The following is a 22,387-nucleotide window of genomic DNA, read 5'->3' on the forward strand; positions in this document are numbered from 1 at the left end:
TTGATTAACCAGCAACATGCATTCCCTGTGAATGCTGAATAACAAAGCTTTTACTGTATGTGCTAAAGAGATGCATTTACTTCAAAATTACACCATTCCCTGACTGTGCCTTACATTGAAACTTATTACTTCCTGGCACCCATCTGGCTCCTTCTATTAGTATATTTAAACGACTAATAAAATGCTCTTCTTCACATTGGCATTTCATTGATCTCCTACATCTGCCTTCCCCTTCCCTTCCCTTGTGCATCTAGTATCTTACTTAAATTGTAAGCCAGAGATCAGAGTCCGTGCCTTATGTTGTTTTATGCTCAACGTCTACTTCTTCTAAGTGTTTTAGAAATAAACACATATCCTGAAAAGGTCTATAAAGCTTCTCCTTCTGCTCAAGTGTAAAAATACTTGGAATGCTGATTTTTCTTAAATTTAAATGTATAATCCAAGTTTTTTTGGAATGAGAATTGAGCATCTATGCAACGCTTAGTACAACTTCAGTGATTTAAGCAACAACCCATGCTGAGAGGCATATGTGGCTCCTGAGCTCAGCTGATTGGATTAATATTGTTTTGACAAGGCAACGGTCCTCATGAATGGTGCGGGAACACCAACTGCTCTCTATTCAGGATGGAACCTGAAAAGCAGTTGGGACGAGGAAAGCATTTTTAAACTTCTTGTCCTGACCAGCCACATGGAATAGGTGGGGTTCTTGGAAATCAAACACAAAGCCAACAGGTATGTAGGGTGCTAGTTGACTCGATGTTGATAAATAATGAACAGTAAGGAAAGAGAGAGTGTTGGAATGATGCAGAATATATATGAAGACCTATTGATTTGTAGATTTACATGTTAGGATGGAATGGCATAGAAACAAAAAGCAAGTCAGAAAGTAAACATCACTTTAACAGCTCTGCAATTGCAGGAGAGGTTGCACCTTCAACTTCTCTTGCCCTGGTCCTCTTGACCTCCCCATCACTTAGGGGAAGGGAAGCATGGGAAATACAGTAGAGCATTAGTCCCAGTTGTAACTGATCAACAGGTAGCTCAGGTGTCTCTGATTAAATGAGATTGCTTTGTGAGAAGCAGATAGATCTCCACGTTGAAGAACTACAGTGAGTTCTTCTGCTGAAGCAACATTTTCTTTGAGCTGTTGCTTTGTTCTTCTGCTGCATGCTGAACAAATTAATGGGTCTTGAAGCAATGGCATTACGCATTCCTGTTTGAGAAATGGGAGGTGTTGGAACAGTCCATTTTATGTAGATTTACAAGATGCATAATCTTGACGAACTTCCTCATTCAGTGGTGCATTAGGGTTAAAATTGTTCTATATGTTCAGGCAACGAGACAGAAAGTTATTTACAAAAAGAATGACTGAATGTAAATTAGGACAGTTGCGTAGATGAAGGCATCTGAGAAGATGCAATGATTTGCTCATGAATGGCAAGGTGCAGAGGCCACATTTCCAACTTCTAGACAACTATTAAATGCTGTCCTTTGTATCATGTTGGCATTTCTAGGGATGGAGCATAAATAAGCCTTTGAACAATTAAAACACTGTGATTACTACATGCTTGGAAACCCCAAGAGGTTTTGGGGGGTGAGGCATGGGGAAAAAAGAGATCAACATATCAGCTACCCCCCCATTTCCCCCTGCCATTCATTAGAGCAGTGATAGGCTAGGAGGCAGAGGCAGGAGGTTGCTCACCATAGCAGCTAAGTTGGCAACCTCAAGCAGAATGAAGGAACTGGTGAAACTTGCCCCCCTTCTGTACATGGAAATCTTCCAACTGCACCCCCCCCCAGTGCAGAACAACAAATCTGTGCAATGGGGCCACCCAGGGCTAAGGGAGTGATTTCTGCAAACCTGGGGGAAACCCTAGGTTTACAGAAAAAGCTAAAACTTATGAAGAAAGGGGAAGGATGGAAACAGAATACAGAATTAGCATCTATGTCTGCGCAGATGCAGACATTGTAACCCCCTCCCCAAGTATTTAACATCTGAGCTCTCACAAGAAAACCTCATGAGATCTCTGTCACCAACTTGGGTTGCTGATGCTGCCTCCAACAACATCAAGGAACCTGGAGAAGGGCTCAGGAATAGACAAACAGCAATGGGGAGAGGAGAGGGCATGGAGGCACATGCGACAGCAGCAAGGAAAAGTGTTGGAAGGGGGAATTGGGTGAGAAAACTGCAGGGAAAGCATGGGAGAAGTCGATCAAGCAGCAGTGGGGACAGAAGGAAGGCATGAGTTAGGGTTGCCAGGTCCCTCTTTGCCACCGGTTGGAGGTTTTTGGGGTGGAGCCTGAGGAAGGCGGGGTTTGGGTAGGGAGGGGACTTCAATGTCATATAGACCAATTGCCAAAGTGGCCATTTTCTCCAGGTGAACTGATCTCTATTGGCTGGAGATCAGTTGTAATAGCAGGAGATCTCCAGCTAGTACGTGGCATTGGCAACCCTACCCATGAGGCCTCACAGGTCTTTTAACAGACCTAAAAAGAACCTGTTATATAAAGCCTCATATTGCTGTAAATGTAATGCAGCAAATGAGCTGAAGTGAAAAACAAAAGAAAATAGTACTTTAGAATAACCAGGGGCATGGAAACTTGGATTTGGCTGATTATTTTATATCCGTGTGGGAATTTAGGTCTTTGTGTGGTGGTTCTATCCTGCAGATTTACATTCCTCTCAGACTCCTACTAATGGCTTTCCTTTCTTAGTTCCTTTGGATCACTTCTTCAAACCTCTTGTCAGGTCTCCTGTTTCTTTTGGCCCACTGCCTTCCCAGGCCCTTGCCTCCTCAAGCCTTAAGCTGCCCGGTTTCTCCCTAGGTGCAGCTTCTTGTCCAGCCCTTCTAGAATCAGACCGGCTGAATTAATAGTAGCCAATGGCTAATCTTTCTGCCCCAGTACTTAGTAGAATTAGGTAGGGCAGCCCAATCACTGTCAGAGATGACATTACCAAAACAACTTTCTTAATGTATTGCAATATGGATAATCCACAACGCCGTACTTTGTAAACGCAAGATGGTGGTATTTTGAATTATGTCTGTAGAATATAGCTTCTTCTGTATTTGCCAATGTTACTGAAGAAGCCTATGTTATTACCTTAAATATTGTGCAATGCCATCATGATCCCCAATGTATAAATCCAGGCAGTAGCCTGGGGCACTGTAAGACTCAATTCACGAACAGAGACTCAAGGCTTTGATGCCACAGGCACAAAAGAGATGATTCTCTGGAGGCTTGGCTTGCCTCATACAAAAAAGTGATACAGGAATAATGCAAGGTTACTAATGTGAGTATTCCTTAATATAGGAAATTCAAGCCACATCATTGCTAATTATCTAGGGTTTATCACTTCAAAGAAAGTGGAAGTTTTTTCATTCGAGTGGATGAATCAAAATTACTTCAAAGCAACATGAGGGAGGCTTGGTCGGAGTAGGCATCATAGTCACACTAACCCTGTGAGTATTGGGTAATGGGACAGGCTCCTAAGTCAATGAAAATGACTTCCAGGCAAGGTAGAGCCCCAGAATCTTCATTATACAAAACAACAAGTCTCTGGTCTTGAGCACTGATTAAATCTGCAATGAGCTCCTTTTAGCATTTTCCAGTACTTAAATTTTGAAAAGTGTAATCCCTCACCTGCAGTCTGAGGTAATACAGGCCATTCTATCACCTCAGCACTCTGCCATCTCATTACCTCCTGCTTCTGCTGCATGCATAGACCAGGCCTGAGATGATGTACATGAAACACTGTGGCACTTAGTATGCTGCATTATTATTGCTTATCCATCTGTTGTGGCTTCACAAATCCCCAAGCTAAGTGCTTGCACTGACAAGAGACAGGTTCCAAAGCTGAGTCCTTGCTCAAATTGAAACCCAAGATGACATGGTTTCCGTTCAACAGGTATTTCTTGGCACAGGCGTACTGATTCTACCACTAGCAATAAATTCTTTTCCGGGTCATCTCCTGTAGGTCCTTATTGAATATGACCAGTGTCAAAAAAAAAATCTGCAAACAGCCAAGCTTAATTAGGAGTTTTAGGGATAGAGTTGTAGAAGATATGGATTGACGCTACTGCTTTTACATATTGCATTGGAATTTAGAATATGGACGTTAGTGGAGAGTCTTTGGTTCCACCATCTCTCAAAGTCACAGTGGAGTAATACAGGTTCTAATTTATTTCAGCCTTCTCCTACTCTGAATATTTGAGGATTGCTGCTCAGCTGTTTCTTTCCTATTCCTAATCAACAGAACTGAGTTGATACAAACAAGCTAAAGACATGAAGCTGCCTTAAAGACATGAAGCTGGAGAGCCAGTGTGGTGTAGTGGTTAAGAGCAGTGGTTTGGTGTGGTGGATTCTGATCTGGAGTATTCAGTTTGATTCCCCACTCCTCCGCATGAGCGACAGAGGTTAAACTGGTGAACTGGATTTGTTTCCCCACTCCTACACATGAAGCCAGCTGGGTGACCTTGGGCTAGTCACACTCTCTCAGCCTAGGGTTGCCAGGTCCCTCTTCACCACCGGTGGGAGGTTTTTGGGGCAGAGCCTGAGGAGGGTGTGGTTTGGGGAGGGGAAACACTTCAATGTCATAGAGTCCAATTGCCAAAGCAGCCATTTTCTCCAGGTGAACTGATCTCTATCGGCTGGCGATCAGTTGTAATAGCAGATATCCAGCTAGTAACTGGAGGTTGGCAACCCTATCTCAGCCCCACCTACTTCACAGGGTGTCTGTTGTGGGGCAGGGGGAGGGAAGGTGATTGTAAGTCATTTTGATTCTTCCTTAAGTGGTGGAGAAAGTTGGCATATAAAAACCAACTCTTCTTATATTTGGTCAGACCATTGGGCCATCAAGCACTCTCTATTTTGACTGGCAGCTGCTCTCCAAAGTCATAGACAAGGGTTCTTTCACATTATCTACTACCTGATCCTTCTAACTGGAGGTGCTAGGGATTAAACCTGGGACCTTCTGCATGGAAAGCAGGTTCTCTGCCTCTGAGTCATGGCCCCAATCCCATTTCTTCCTAAACACAGAAGAGTGGCATACCGTTCCAAGGGGTAAAGAAACCAAAGAAAATACCATACAACATGCTGTCATAGATGAAATCTATGGCAAGGAAGAAATCTATATTCAAGGATCTATATGACAAGGATGAAATCAATATTCAAGGAAGAAGGGCTTTAAATGTAAAAAAATCAGCACTTTCAGTTGAGCCTGGAAAGCAGTCGGCAATGCAATCATTCCAAATTAGATCTAAAAGGATAAAGAATTCTAGCTAAAAGATGCACTATTGTAGTTTGAACTAATTATAATTTCTGAGTTGATGCTTATTGCCTGGGCTTATTTTCATTACATGCATATCCTTGTCTTTTATGCTCTGATCTTGTTTAAAATTACAACATTGTGTTGGATCCAACCAGCTTTTCTGCTGGTGGAAAAAGGAGAAGATCCTTTGTCTCCTTTGACCGACAAAACAGGTATGCTATGGACCATGGGACCTGCCTGAAGAAAAAACATATGGGATGGAGATGGGGATCCAATCTTTAATATGGTTTTGGATGAAAACTGTTTTTCAGGTTTTTAACCATTTTACTTTTGGGAGTTTCCTGACATACAGAAATGTAGCAGATGAAGTTTTCTTTTTCCTGTCATGAAGATGAAGAAGTGGAGAAAATTTGCTCAGTTTCTTTGTGTCAGTAGAAGAAAGTATCTCACTTATGCTTGTGTGTGTATAATGTGTCATCAAGTTGCAGCCAACTTATGGCGACCCCAGCAAGGGGCTTTCAAGGCAAGTGAGAAGCAGAAGTGGTTTGACGTTGCCTTCCTCTGCAGAGTCTTCCTTGGTGGTCTCTCTTCCAAGTACAGATCCTACTTATGCCTCCCAAAATTCACTATTCTGTACAGTTATTACCATAACCCTGCCCATCTCTGCATTTAGTCGTATGACATAAGACAGTCCCTTATAGCACAAATTCAGTACTCACTCAAGATACCTCCGGCAAGTATAGACATGGAAATCGTATACAAGACATGGAAATCATATACTCCAGTCATTCCTGTTTACTAGGTTTCTGGTTCCTGTCCTTCATAAATCACTGTCCTTATTTGGGTCTAATTTTGCATATAGTGTGTGACTTGTGTAAATTGCTAGAGTTGCCCTTCTTCAGAGTTCATCTCTCTTCCCAAAGTCTCAGAGTGGCAAACAGATACAAGAGTACAAGTTCGTGCATGAACACTAAGGCATCATTCAGTGTACAGGCTGTCATTTAATACATTGTGGCTACTGAGATTTAATGTGAACTGTTAGACTATGTTTTAGGACAGTTAGCCCTCTCCCCCCCCCAGGTATATCTTTAAGAAGATCCAACACCTTTCTGGCTTTTTAAATCAGTGAAAAACTGGCCATTGCAGAATACAAGGATATAGCAAACAATCAATGGAGTTGAGCCTTCAGGAACATTTGATAGTGTGAGTGGAGAGGTGAAGGGAGGACTCAGGCAGTGGTCCTTTGTATGATAACTGAGGCATTATGATAACTGAGGCATATTACTCCCATTCTGCAGTCACTCCACTGGCTGCCCATCAGTTACGACTGGAGGCTCAATTCAAGGTATTGATTGTTACAAATTAAGCCATTCATGGCCTCTTTCCCTCATAAATGTGGGACTGACTGTGCCTCCCCATATGCTCTGCCATGACAGATTTGCTCATCTGAGCAGGGCCTTCTGCAGCTGCCGCCCTGCAAATGGGCCAAATCAAATGGGCCCGTATATGTGGATTCTCTGTTGTAGCTCCTACATTATGGAATGGTCTGCCTGGTGAGGTCAGGAGGGCTCCCACTCTCCTGGCTTTCTGCAAACTTTTCAAAACTGAATGATTCAGGAGGGATTTTTTACCCCAGTAGTTTGGGCTGGACTGTAATGGTTCAGAAATATGCTTTGTTAAAGGTGTATGGACTAGGGACTATATTACTATATTCTGTCGTTAAAAATATGCTCCTACTATATAATTTCTGCATTGTCTTGTGTCATGTTAATACTTAAGCTTGGTTTCAGCTTACTTTCAGCTCCATTTTGAAATTTCTGCTTGTTTTCAGATTTCTGTAATCCAAACCTTATTGCTTTGTTCATTGAATGTCCAATCCAGATGATTGTGTTTGGCTTACACTGTATAAACTGCCTTGAGTCCAGTAAGAAAGGTGGACTACAAATAACATAAACAAACTTCCATATTCAAGCAGTGGTGTGATATTGCCATATTTATTAGATATGCATATTTTTATTTTACTACAATCAGGCAAGTTTGGTCTCTAGATGGCGCTGTAGCACCTCAGTAATATTAATGAGAAATAAATATTTATTGTTAGTATTGCTTATTGATAGCCATCTTTCCTCTAGTTTCTCCGTAGCTCTTTGGAACTATATATTTGCTCATCTTTCATGTCCATACAGAATGTTTTATTATCTTCTATTGCCCTTTCCTTTTCTGTACAGCTTCAGCTCGCTGGAGAGCATTAATGTGACCATTTAGCACACAAAGAGACCTTCATGGACTGCTTTGGTTTGGTTTTGGGGTAGCTAAAAGTAAAGATGGATTAATAAGGACTCCTGTATCATTAATAGTTGCATAGAAGGAGGAATGTAGGCAATTGTGCTTGTGAGAAAAGCTGCCTGTGTATTGGTTTTTTTTTCTACACAACTATGTAAAGGTACAGAAGGACCAGTCTTTCTTTGTACCCAGTGATCATAGTTGAATATTTAGAACACAGTTTTCTTTCTGCAGTTAGGAAAATTCAAACAGTGCTACTTATGTAGGGAAACAGGAATCTGATTCAACAGTTTCCACATCAGAAACATGAATACACATGCCATTTCACAAATCACATAGCAACATACCCTGGGTACATTGGGAGCTGCAACCAATACTTGCTCCTTGAAAACTGTATCAGTCAGTATAACTGTGTTTGTCACATCTACACCATATATCTTTCAGTGCACACTTAAAACATCTTAAACACAGATTGCTTCTGTACCTTCTGCTCTCACTCGCAATATATGGGTTGTTTTGTTACAAAAGCCAACTGGAGTTTACTTCTTTCTGCAATATACCTGTAATCCTAAACAGAGTCACACCCTTCTAAATAATTTTAAGGGTGTGACTCTACTTAACAGTGCACTGTTATCCTTTGATGGTGGTGCACTGTGATTGGTAGGCTGATTCATGGTTGGCAATTAAACAAAAGATTCGGGAAGGAATAGATGAAGATACCACAAAGGACTGATATCAACCATAGTTTAGGAACTGCAGGATCATGGGCTCCTTCTGCTGGATCCTCCCATCTTTTCTCACAAGTGAATCCTCTTTGCCTCCTTTATGCAGGTTTAGCATTGCTAGCTCTAGCTGGGGCACTCCTAAACATCTAGAACACAGGTTTAATCCTAGCCTTGATACCACAGCCTGCACTTGATCACTAATCCTTAGTTATTGTTCCATCTCACATCAGAAATAAGACTTGATGGGCTTTTAGTTACTTTGCAGTTCTAAGATGATGCTATGACATTTTCCTGTTTTTCCTCCGGATGTAATTAGATAGCCTAATATACTAATGTTTGGGAAGATTGGAATGGAAGGAGCTAGAGAGGAAAGGAGTCGTGTAGTAAGGAATGCTGACATTTGTTGGCTAAAGAAAAATGAAGTTTCTGTGACAGCCCATTTATTAGTCTTCCGTTAGGAAGTGTAATAATCACCTGCAAGGGGATGTCAGGATTCAGTTCACGAGCGCTGCCTGCAGCTAAAAAGATGGCAAAGTAAAAAGATTCATCAAATAACTTTTATTCATGTCTGCAATCATGTCTTGTGCAGATTCTCCTGCAGATTCTTTTCTTCAGGTTAAAGCATGCTGTACCACCCCTCCCCCAAATCTATAAAGCCAAAAATCTCTTGTTCATTTGTATATTTTCTTTCAGTTTCCCATGTTCCTTAACTTAGGGAGCAGTCCTAAGCAGGTCTACTTGGAACAAAGACCCATTTTATTCAGTGGGGCTTACTTCCAGGAAAAGATTGCAGGCTTAGAGAACCCAAAACTGCAGAAACGAGATGTCCATTAGCTTTCTTTTTAAAAACTAGCTACTCTTTTAACACATGGTCAATTGAAAGTGTATGTGTTGTGAAACTGCAGGGGAAAGAAAGGAAGATGAAAAGAAAAACAATGAGTTAAAGAATTCTTTTTTATTTTTTGGCAAATATTTTCTGCAGTGTCAAAAACTAAGGTTGTGCATATCGATAACCCCGAACCAAAAATAAACCTGAAAAGGCTTTTATGGTTTCTTTTGGGTTTAATTAAAACTGAATATTAAAACTGGGAATAAAGCCAAAGCCGGATAGTTGATCTCTGAATCAGCCGAATAGATATCCAGCTTTTTCGGCTTTCCCCAGGCTTTTCCCTATGGGGATTTTTTAAATGAGTTTTTGTGGAGGCATTTTTGGAGGTAGAGTTACCAAATTTTCAGGTTAGCTTCAAGGGACCCTCCTTGCATGAACCCCAACGTTTGGTGAAGATTGCGTCAGGGGGTCCAATTTTATGGGGTCCTGAAGGGGTTACCCCCACTCCTCCATAGAGAAGCATTGTAAAGTTTACACAGTTTCTCTATGGAGGAGGGGGCGACCCCTTCAAGACCCCATCAAATTGGACCCCCTGTCCCAAACTTTACCAAACCTTGGGGTTCATGCAAGGAGAGTTCCTTGAAACTACCGTAAAAAATTGGGAACTCTACCTCCAAAAATGCTCTCCGCCCCGGAAAATGTTACAAGTACTTACTTTTCACAGTCTGTAATGGACTCATCCATACCCAAGAGTCGTGGGAAAACTCAGTTTCCCATGAATGCTTGCAATGGGCCTACACAATTGTGCAGGCCCATTGCAAGCATTCATGGGATAATGAGTTTCCCACAATTCTTTGGAGAGAATTCTTTGGAAAGAATTCTTTTAGTTCCTCAAGGTGGTGAAAAGGGGGCATGCAAGCTGGCTTTTCTCCCAAACAGGATCCGGACCCATGCTAAACTGTTAAAATTATGATGAAAATAAATAACAACAAAAGCGACATAGAGAGGGAGGGTAGGCGGGACAACCTGAGGCTGACTAAAGATCGGAGCCGGGAGAGGCTTATTTTATGCTGGGAAGCCAGACCCCAGTGAAAACCTAGGTTCGAGTTCCCCAGCAAGGCCCGCCCCCCTTACAACTCCAGGCCCCAATTGGCCCATTCAAATCAGAGGTGGGCAGCCAGCAGCAGCATGGGAGGGTTCCCGCAGCTGTAGGAACACTGCAGCCCTTCCCCGGCCTCGCGGCTGCTACCATTTTATTGCAGTTCATCGGCCTCTACCTGGAGGGCCCTCCATTGCCCCCCTGCCCCCCCCAAGTCCCCGTGCCAGCACTTCTTCCCTCCCCAGCACAGGTCTGCAAATGGGGGCTCTCAGGTAAGTCGGAGCCTGTGCTTAGAGAGGGAGAACTTTCTTCCCCAACATTTCTTGGGCTCATTCTTAATCTAAAATTCTTGTTACTGTGTGGTATAAAAAAGAACCACTACTCTCAAAATACTGTGGTTTGTATAATGCCTTCTGGGGTGTGTTGAAAAGAAAGTGTTGGATCTTTGCTGTGAATCTTTTTGGCCCCTTCCAGATATCTGTGGTGGTGCTCCTGCTTTGGCAACCCCTTTTCCAACATTATAAAGTTTCCTTCCATTCCCCAGAGTTGACTCTTCTGTGAAAGAAAAAAATGGCATATTCCTGTTCAAACTATAGCTAGTTAAGAAACACTACAACTCTGTGCAAAGTTAGGGATTTAGATGGCTTAACTGTGGGCAGGATTTGCTCTGAAAAAGACTACTGGCTCATGGGAAACCCATGAGTCTAGCATGGTGGAAAATACAGCGCATCTAAGAAAAGCCTTGTAATTTGGTATCATTTTCAAACAATGAAAAAATATCAGATTGCATCTGGGCAAAAATAACCATCCAGCTTTGTGTTTATTTCATGAATGTTGAAAAGTGCTTCCTGTTTTCAGAAGTTTTGTAAACTTTTTTTAAAAACCATGTTTCTATTTTGTTGGTGTTCAGTGCCATTTTGTTCTCCTGGTGGTTGCCTTTTAGCTCCAGTTTCTTACTACTTTTTTTCTCACAGTTCACAGTAGACTTGGTGAACCACATAATTTTGTTAATATTGTCACATGTGCCTTATAAATAAAATCACATAGGCCACCACAATCAATTGGCATTGTGATGCCATCAATAAAATCAGGTCAGTGAATTATACAGCAGAGGGCAAGTGAGGTTTATGACAATGAAGAGGAAGAGAATCAAAAGGGTGTTGAATAGTACATGAACACACATGAAGCTGCCTTATACTGAATTAGACCATCAGTCTATCAAGGTCAGTAAAGGAAAAAAGTAATTTAAAGGGTTTTGTGGTGCTGGGGATGTGATATACAGGTGCAATGGGGAGGAGTAGTGGGTGACTGCAGACTAAGTGGCACAGGAACAGGGTGTGTGGACCCTGATTGACTTCATTCCTGCCCTACTAGTGGATGATGCCATGGTGGGAGCACATTTTGGCACCCTTGTCTGGATGCAGCTAGCAATAAAGAGAGCCTTACATTTGCCCATACCCCAATATATGTAGTGTTAGTGCTTAACAGCTGTCTTCAAATTGGAATAATTTGTGGATAGCATTTCTCAGGAATGTCAAGGAAGACCCTTCATGGTGGCCATTATAGGGTTGGCTCTTAAAGCATAGCAGGAGCAATGAAATGTCTCATTGGATTATTATCTTACATTGTTACAGTCTCAGCAGATTGCTTTTTTCCTTATCTACCCTGCAAACTTTTGGTATTTTCTATACAGTGTGTTCTTCTAGAACTTAATGAACTCTCTAATGATCTTGCAGGTTTAATAAAACTATCACATGCCAAGAATTTTCCATCTACTTTTTAACTGATAAGAAAGTGTCCCAGGCCACCATCAAGTCCATTTAATGAGGTAGAAAGTTCAGAAAACTCGAATATAGTCTCAGCATCAGAGGTTTGAACATCAGGACTTGCAGGCTTAATGGATAGAGGTCAAGGCATAAAAAAGAGGTAAATATAAGTAAGGTTAATCTGGATCCTATAGCTACTTTGCCTCGAACAAGAACCTTCCATGACAAAAATCACAGGTAGCCAACTGATCCTATTTTAGGAGCTCTGTGTATAATAACTAAAACAATGGCTATTCGTCTTTTTGTGAGATAGAGTCCAACCAACTTCATCTTGGTTGGTGAAGGTATCTGAGTCAAGCAGGCAGTCACTTTAAGCCTTTTTTGGGGAGACAGCAGTGAATGCTATGGTTAGCATGTTTTCTAAACATACACACACACAAACTACAAAACAAAACAAAACACAGCTTAATAATGCTGTGTAAGAACTGTAACTTTGTGTGCCATAACTCTAAAAATGGAAATAGCTATTTGAATTCTATAATGGTCATTAGGTATTAATGACCCGTTTTCCAGCATCAGTCTAAACAACTTAAACATTATCCTGACTATGTCAGGAAAATGATGGGGGTATATAATTGTTCTAAATAAATAAATAATGCTGCTGGATACCCATTATTATAGTAGGTCTTAATAAGGCCTTTGGAGAACCCCTAATTTTTAATGAGGCACAGAGAGGGAGGGTTTTAATAGTATGGCGTTGTGGCACTCCATCCTGAAGCTTCCTGGCTATCCTTGGGCCAGTCACTCTTTCTTAGCCTACTGAACCTAACAGGCATGTTGGGAGAACTGTATACCCCATCCTGAGCTCCTAGGAGGGAAGAGCAGGTGAATAATACAATGGGCTCATAATATGAATTTTCCCATAATACAAATTTCCCCTGCTTATAATACTTTTTTTTTATTACAAGGTAAGCAGTGAAATTATCCCTCAGTGTATTTCAAGTTTTTGGGTTGCTTTAGCCTCTGCTTAGTTTGCAGTCCTCAGACTAGGCAACTGAGGCCAGTAGCCATGGTTGGCCCATGTTCAAAAGATGGTTATATTAACCTGATACCTGCTCTAATAACAGAATTTGAGTTCTGCTTTATCTAAATGTGGCTGTCAACATTTCCTTAGCAGTAATTACTGCCTTCTCCTCCTCCTCCTCCCATGCTGGTAAATATGGTGCACATGCAAGCCAATCACAGGGTGAGATGTTGAAATGCAAAGAACCACATGGTTATCTAAGGAATATGCTGTCTTCTCCTGCAGATGTCTTACAATTCCTAAACTGCAAAGTTGTATGTGTGTGAAAAATATGAGCTAATTTTGAACTCTTGATAGAAAGCGATCTATTCCTTTTCTTATGCTTTTCCTTTCTCTCTGAGACTCAAGACAGAATACAAAATCAGAAAAAGAGTGTGATCAAGAAAAACAGTAAAAGACATACCATAAGCAGTGCAACATCGGGAACAAAAACAGAGTACAAACAGTACAATACATAAAACCAAGACAATACATACAATAAATAGTACAAAAAATTACATCCCTGTTCCCTTCATGAAAGGACCCACCTAACCTTTTACTACAACCTTGTTTCCTTTTATAAAAATACCCTCCTTTATTTCTCTGTTTGCTGGCTCCAGTTGTAACCAGCAGCACAATTATGAACTGAGTCCCAGGGAGTTTACCTATACATTTTACACCGCTGATGCAGTGAAAATTCAACATAATTTGTCAGGGGAAAAGAATGACAAACCTCAGAATTGGTGAGGCATTTGCTCTTCTTTTATTTCCATGCCCGACAAAGCTAAGGAAGGGGAGAGGATTACAACTAAGGATTCCAGAGTGCCAAGAAACATTTCCAAAGTGTGCCCAAGAGATAGTGAGGGCCCATCACTCAGTGGAAGACCACATGGTTTGCATTAAGAATATCAGGTTCAGTGTCCCTAAGTTCTCCATTTAAGCGATCTCCCATGGCAGGAGTTGCTATTGCCAGTCATAATCAATCCTATTGGACCAGTGGTCTGACTCAGTGTAACGCAGCTTCATATGTACATTCTGGAAATAAATGGTCTGGGGAAGGGTAGAGCTTTTGTCTCCCATACCATACCTCAAATGCTTTGTGGTATTTGAGAAAGGTGTCTGAGCACCATCTGTAAGCTGTGCTTAGAACATAAGAAAAACCATGCTGGATCAAACCAAGGTCCATCAAGTCCAGCAGTCTGTTCACATAGGGGCCAACCAGGTGCCTCTAGGAAGCCCACAAACAAGACAACTGGAGCAGCACCATCCTGCCTGTGTTCCACAGCACCTAATATAATAGGCATGCTCCTCTGATCATGGAGAGAATAGGTATGCATCATGACTAGTATCCATTTTAACTAGTAGTCATGAATATCCCTCTCCTCCATGAACATGTCCACTCCCCTCTTAAAGCCTTCCAAGTTAGCAGCCATCACCACATCCTGGGGCAGGGAGTTCCACAATTTAATTGTGTTGTGTGAAGAAATACTTCTGTTTATCAGTTTTGAATCTCTCATCCTCCAGCTTCAGCAGATGACCCCGTGTTCTAGTATTATGAGAGAAGGAGAAAAGCTTCTCCCTGTCCACTCTCTCCAAACCATGCATAATTTTATAGACCTCTATCATGTCTCCCCTTAACCACCTTCTTTCCAAGCTAAACAGCCCTAAGGTTTTAACAGCACCCCATAGGACAGTTGCTCTAGTCCCCTAATCGTTTTGGTTGCACCTTCTCAAGCTCTGCAATATCCTTTTTTAGGTGTAGTGACCAGAACTGTACACAGTATTCCAGGTATGGTCTCACCATAGATTTGTACAAGGGCAGTATGATAGCAGTAGTTTTATTCTCCATTCCTTGTCTAATTATGGCCAGCATGGATTTTGCCTTTTTTACAGCAGCCACACACTGGGTTGACATCTTCATCGAGTGATCCACTACCACCCCAAGATCCCTTTCTAGGTCTGTTGCTGCCAGAACAGATCCCATCAGTGTATATGTAAAGTTGGGATTTTTTTGCCCCAATATACATCACTTTACACTTGCTCACATTGAATCTCATTTGTCATTTTAATGCCCATTCTTCCAGTTTGTAGAGATCCTTTTGGAGCTCTTCACAGTCCAATTTTGTTTTAACCACCCTAAATAATGTGGTGTCATCTGCAAACTTGATCTTCACCTTGCAGGAACGTGGTGTCTGGAATGGAAAGAGATAATCTGAACACTACTCTCCATCTGTGCTGGAGAGTAGATTTGGATTTGGAGCAGCTTCCAGTTTCTGGAGTGATACTGCCGGGCACTCAAGGCTGTGCTCCATATCTGGAGTCTTTATTTTTCCTTGTTTTAACTTTTATTTATTTGATGTAACCTGAGTCCATTCCATAGGCTTGCTTTATTCATAATTATCCAGTTAATACTACTTTAAACCCCAGTCAAGTTAACTGCAGTGTAAGTTAGAAACTTTTTAAAATGTGTCCATTTTCTATCAGAGAATATCGTTCTGAAGCTAAGGTCGGTCCCTCTGAAAAGCTCATTTCTAGAATTGTAAATGATTAGTTGAGCCAGTAAAAGGAATTGTCTCCAATGCTGTGTACTCTTCCTTATATGATACCAATGAGGCATCTGATAAACCACATTCAGTTGCCAAAGGCAAGTGCTGTTGTCTTCTTTTCCACCCCAGTAGTGCAATCACATCCCTCTCTTTCCTTGTTAATGTCTGGCTATGAGGTATGTAGCCCACTGAGCTGATATTCTTTCTCTGGCCGACAACTGTGGACAGCCAGGCTACATGTTGGATCCTGCTTCATTAACAAATAAAACCACACTTTCCCCTTGACGAGGAAGCGAGGCATTACTTTCAGATGTTAGCAGTGTTGAGAGCAATGAACAACATGTTTCAAAATCTTAATGGGAACAATGCCATATTTCCTGGGATCATTAATTCCTTATCTAGTCTGTGCATGCCTGCTAACCAGACCCTTTTGTTTACTCCATATTCATCAGTCCTGGTCTCTTTTGCACTCTCATAATGCAGATTAAAAATGCCCAGTTTACTGAAACTCAGAGAAAGCCATATTTTAAAGTTAGGAAACAGCAAGCAAAAATAGCTCTTTGTATTTTTTTCCAAAAATAATAATAATTTTTTTATAGTTGAGCCTTGGTTGCTGACAGATGTCTTCTGAACAAAAGCTTCATGCTGCAATTGCCAAGACAGCTATATCTTACTCTGCTTGGCATGCACAATGGCGCAGAAGAATATCTCGGCTTCTGCTATATACTTTTTCTAAGATGGAAATGCAGTCAACGTTGGGGTAGGCTGGTTATGTACTGCGTTATCTGAGTGCGATCCTGGAACAATGGTCTTGTTGTGCAGCATGAGCTGAGCAGGGTACCTCACAGTGCCAGTTACAATGGCTAACCCACAGGGAAGTGGGATGTCACTAGAAACAATTTTGTGTGAATATTAGCTTTCCAGCAACAATTTAAAAAAAAGGTAAAGGTCCCCTGTGCAAGCACTGGGTCATTCCTGACCCATGGGGTGATGTCACATCCCAAAGTTTACTAGGCAGACTTTGTTTACGGGGTGGTTTGCCAGTGCCTTCCCCAGTCATCTTCCCTTTACCCTCAGCAAGCTAGGTACTCATTTTACCGATCTCAGAAGGATGGAAGGCTGAGTCAACCTTGAGCCGGCTACCTGAAACCAACTTCTGTCAGGACTGAACTCAGGTCATGAGCAGAGCTTGGACTGCAGTACTGCAGCTTACCACTCTGCGCCACGGGGCTCGTTCCAGCTACAATTACAGAGTAATTGCAGATGATATAAAAAGGGTTTTTATTCTCAGAGGGTAGCTGTGTCTGAGGTTTTTGGGGTGGAGCCTGAGGAGGGCAGGGCTTGAGGAGGGGAGGGACTTCAATGCCATAGAGTCCAATTGCCAAAGTGGCCATTTTCTCCAGGTAAAATGATCTCTATTGGCTGGAGACTAGTTGTAATAGCAGGAGATCTCCAGCTAGTACCTGGAGGTTGTCAACCTTACTGCAGGACCAAAAACAAAACAAAAAACCTTGGTATGGTTTCACATCAAGAAAAGGGTTATTAAAGTGAGAAACTTTGAATTCCTAGAGAGCAAGGCTTTTAGCAATTGTTCAGGCCCTGATGAAGGCCATCTGCCTGGACCAAGAGTCATTGTGCTGGCTGTTGCTTTTAGATCAAAATAAAACAGGTGAACTGCCTGGCACTTCTCAGACTGGCAGAACAACCTTGGCTCTGGTTAAAGGGTTGCCAACTCCGGATTGAGAAATTCCCAGAGATTTGGGGTGGAGCCTGGGAAGGTGGGGTTTGGGGAGGGAAGGGATGTCAGTGGGGAATAATGCCATAGAGTCTATCCTCCATAGCAGCCATTTTCTCCAGGGAACTGATCTTTCATTTGGAGAACAGTTGGAATGCCAGGAGGCATCCCTAGATCTAGAAATTCAGTTCCCATTGCGACCCTATCATGGAGGCCATGGTTATGGATTGTTAACACCCCCTCCCATTACTAATGAAATTAAATGACCTAAACCTGTACATTACAATATTTTATATTTCTCACTTCTCCAAGTGGTAGAAAGTTTCAAGAGTACATGGTCAATTCCTATATGATTCAAGAGTAAAGGTTTTTTTGTAATAACTTTAACATTTCAAGTGTTCAGGATGACCATGGAAGAGCAGGTGGGCACCCAGACAAGCAATGCTGATTGTTGCTCCAGGGCCAAGTGTGGACAGGAGGATGGGGCCCACAACCCATTAGTGTAACCATTGTTAAATAAACAAACTGACCAACATATTAATCAGAACAATTTTATTTGGAGAAAATTGTCCACAACTTAATTGGCAACAGCTGATATGCATTGGCACAGCATGTGGACTGAATCAGTGACATAATTCGACCCCAATGCTGCTGATGTCCTCCTACTACCAGCGAGCCTGCTGGAGTAGCGTAGGGATGGCAGAACAAGGGTTTCACTTGGACGTGAGCCACTTGGTGATTCCCCTGCCACTTGGGAGGAGGCTGTTTGGACAGCCCCCAAGCTGGGCATGTCCTACCCTAAGCCTCCCCCATAATCCCTTAATGGGATCCCCCAATGGGGGAAAAGGGGTGCGCAGGCCGCTTTCCCCAGAAACTGATTCCAGCCCCATGCTAAACACCGGCCAAGTTGTGTCAATTAACAATACTGTTAAAACTTAAAACATAGGGAGGGATGGGCAAAAACAGAGGCAAACTGAGAAGGAGGCAGCAGCGTGCCTCTTTATAACCTTCCTGGGTGGACCAGAGGGAAAACCTTCCCTTCATCATCTGACCAATCAGCCCAGCCCCACCCCTGCCTCCTCCAGATGGCTCAATTTGAGCCTCCAGGGGGAGGGCTGATTGGCCAGCTGTGCTGGCCAGGCTGAGCCTGAAGAGCCAGGGAGGCTGAGCAGCCTTCCCCTTGCCGCCACATGTGAGCCAGCCAGACGTGCCGCTTCCCCTTGGCTTACCCCACCCTCCTCCCCCTGCCCGGAGCAGCAAACTGGGCTCCAGGCAAGCACCGGAACCCGCACTTATGGAAGCAGGATAATTTCCCTTAAAAGTACATCATCAGCATTCAAAGAACTAGGGGTGCCAATTCCATCCTGGGAAATTCCTGATGGTTTGGAGGTGGTATATGGGGAAGACGGAGTTTGGTGAGGGGAGGGAGCTCAGTGGAAATATGATGCCATAGAGTATGCCATACAAAGTGGCCATTTCCTCCTGGGGAACTGATTTCTACAGTCTGGAGATCAGTTGTAATTCTGAGAGAACTCCAGGCCTTACCTGGAAATTGGCAACACTACAAGCATCTCATTTAAGTAATACATGTCTAGTTTTCTGTGCCTGTTGAGGGAAACTCTTATGCATACAGAACCTCAAGAAAATGTTGCCATTTTACTTTTTGAGGCATAACAGTCTAAAGTTATATGCGCCTGGCTCCAAAACCCCTTCAAAAAACCCCAAAAATAAATATTATATAAAAAGAGCCAAAGAAACTTCACATAAAAGTCAAGTGGGGATGAGGTAGGGTATCTTTCACCATGAGTGTTAACACATTTAATCAAGAGTTTCATTCACTTCAATGGAACTTACTTCCAAGTAAGTATGTTTTAGGCTGCTAAACAAGTCAACCCTTCCCCCCATGTATGTATTCGATAACGGTATTAGCACTGTAATGTCAGGTTGTGTGTGTAAAGTGCCGTCAAGTTGCAGCTGACTTATGGCGACCCCTTTTTGGGGTTTTCATGGCAAGAGACTCACAGAGGTGGTTTGCCAGTGCCTTCCTCTGCACAGCAACCCTGGTATTCCTTGATGGTCTCCCATCCAAATACTAACCAGGGCTGACCCTGCTTAGCTTCTGAGATCTGACGAGATCAGGCTTAAATCAGCCTAGAGTAGCTCCCATCTTGGCCATTCATGGACTATAATGTATAAGACCCAGGGCAGTGGTTAACCTCCATAAAAGTTCACATGAACTGTCTGTCTAATTAAACATAAAGAAGAGCCAATTGACTATTTCCCTGATGAGAAAAATTACATGGTGCAATGTTTTCTACTAATGGATACCAAAAAAATAATTAAAAAAAATCTAAGAAGAAATGGGAAAAATTTAGGAATATAATATTTGTGCCACTTCTGAGACAAACAAAGATTTCTAGAATATGGTTTCTACCAGTTAAAGTAATAGTTTTTCCTCATTGAATCCTGGTCACTGTACTTACATGAGGTCAGTGGCAGACCTACATTTTTGGGACCCTGAAGCTTGAACTGTTATTGGGCCCCTTCGCAACCAACAATAGGGCAACATCCAGCAAGGCCCAGGGCCTTGCTGCCCTTGCAAGGACCTCGAGGCCCAAATGGCAGGGAACAGGGTCGTGGGGTAGAGTCCTTGAAAATGGGCCTTACAGTGAGCCCCTTCCCACCAGCAACAAGGTCTGTGTAACCACTGTTATCTTCTTCAGTGGGGTTGTTCTATGGCAGATGTATTGGTTCATTCTCTAATAGAGAGGTAGAAAGTCATCAGAGGGGGCTCGTTAGGATAAAGAGGTGAAAATCTGATTTTTGGTGTTAAAATGCATAAGAGAGACGAGTGCTGTCTGAATTGAGAATTCTTTTTATGGTTCTGATTGGCTCTAGCCTAAGGGCTGAGTTATAGACCAAGCCGTGCACCAATGAAGGATTCGAGGATCTAGGCTATGAATAGATTCTGGTGAGCTCAGTGAGCTCATACAGCTGGAGGGTCGGGTGCTGCAAGCCCCTGAGAAAATTTTGAAATTTGACCAATTACATTGGTCAATGAGACATTTTGAGGCCATATGAAATGAGTTTTAGAGCATATTCAAAGGTGAATATTAAGTACTTCAACACATTAGCTTATGATTCTATCACTAAAATAGCCTTATTTTAATAACAAACACTTTAAAAAACTCCATCAATTTTGTTGAAAAATTCACTCATTAAAAAAAAGTTGTTTCAGGGCCCCTCTGGGATTAAGGGCCCTGAAGCTTAAGCTTCATTAGTTTCATAGTAGATCTGCCACTGCACGAGGTAATGAGAATTCTGTGTTAGAGGCTGTTAGCTCTACACACAAAGCTACAGTTCCCAGGCTTTTATGAATAGCAGAAATTATAATGGCTTAAATCCTGTTCCATCTCTTCCCATACTGTCTAGCCAGCTAGTTAATATCTGCTTACCAAGCCCTGCTCTCTGAGCCCCAGCCTTCAGAGATGAGGCAGGTGATAGCCAAAGACAAGGCATTTTCAGTGGTGGCACCTTGTCTTTGGACCAGATGCATACCATACTGTTTTTTAGGGGCCAAGCCAAAATATTTCTTTTTACCTAGGCTTTTAACTAAGGGTTTTAAAACAACCTTTTTAGCTGTTTTATGGTCTGCTTTGGGACTGAGCTCTGCTTTACCAATATTTTTTAGAGTGCTCAGGGGTTGTTTAATGCTGTTTTCATGCCTCTGGTCGGTTTTGAATGGCTTGTTTTTATATTGATAATTCCTGATGTTTTTATGATTATTGTTATTGCCTATAAGCTGTCTCAAGCAGGTCTCTGGAGAGGCAGCATATAAATTCCCTAAACAGATTGATGCTTTCCTTGCACAATGCTGTCCTCTGCTGTAGAGTGCATCCCTCTAGCGCTAGCTGCTTTCTTTCATGCAAGACCAAAACAGCCTACTGCTGAGAGTGGGAGGACATGCTCTGTAATGGATGATAGTGGTTCACAAGCAAAAAGAAAGTACAGGATCTAAGATCATTAAACTACCTTAAAATTACGGTGTAGGCATGCCCAAACTGGATTGCAGCAAAGTTATCATTCAGGACCAAGCTAGGTCAGAATAGAATGATGTGTTAGATATTGAGCTTACCTGTGTGTGTGTGTGTGTGTTTCCATTGCAAAGGTACATACATTGCAAACATCAGGCAAAAGCCAGTTTGGATCAGGAGCTGGCCCTCCTGCGCACACAGCAACTCCTTGTCTGCTCTGTGGAAAGCAACTCTTTAGCTCCCTGGAAATGGAATTAGCTCACTACACCTCACACCACCGTATAGCTAACACCTCTGTGATCTCCCCCTCTCCCAGACCCCTGTACTCAAATCCATGTCACTAGTATTCCTCCCAGGTTTGACTCATAAGGAAACCTGCAGGTTTAGAAGGCTCTAAAAGCTCTCTTTTCCAGTGGAATAAATTGTTTTAAATGCATCTGATAAAACGTATACCTTAATATGCTTGAAGCTCAATATAAAGATTTTCCTTGAGGCACAGTTAGTGTACATCATAAAATGAGCCAACACAGATAGCTTGTTCTATACATTTTTTTAAAGAAAAAAAGAGAAAGTGAAGGAGGCCAAAAGGAAAATAAAAAGTTCCAAAATAGTCCCTGTGCCACCAATCTACATTACTTTCACGAGCAACAATTCACATTGGATATTCATTGCATTCAGTAAAGAAATCAATATGCCAGAAGGGGGAAATACATATTTCATTTGATACTGAATTTTCTAAATGATATTTCCGATCCCATCAAGCTTCTTGTTTGCAGTGGGAGAGGCGTTGGACATTGAAAGTAATGGTGCCTGTTATTGACCCCTGGTATCGAATGAGTTGAGCATTGAAACTTATTGAATAATTAGGAGAATGCTCTCTGAAACCATGATGTAGAGCTAGATACACTCATTCAAAAATACTGGGGTGGCTGTGTGGTTTTTACCACTTCCCTCCCTACTTTATGGTGCTTTCAAGGTGGAAAAACCCACCAAATGCACTGTTTCAACCCACCCCTTTACAAAAATAGAATTGGTTCC

The sequence above is a fragment of the Euleptes europaea genome, chromosome 4 (genome assembly GCF_029931775.1).
Source record: "Euleptes europaea isolate rEulEur1 chromosome 4, rEulEur1.hap1, whole genome shotgun sequence".
Lineage (NCBI taxonomy): Eukaryota > Metazoa > Chordata > Lepidosauria > Squamata > Sphaerodactylidae > Euleptes > Euleptes europaea.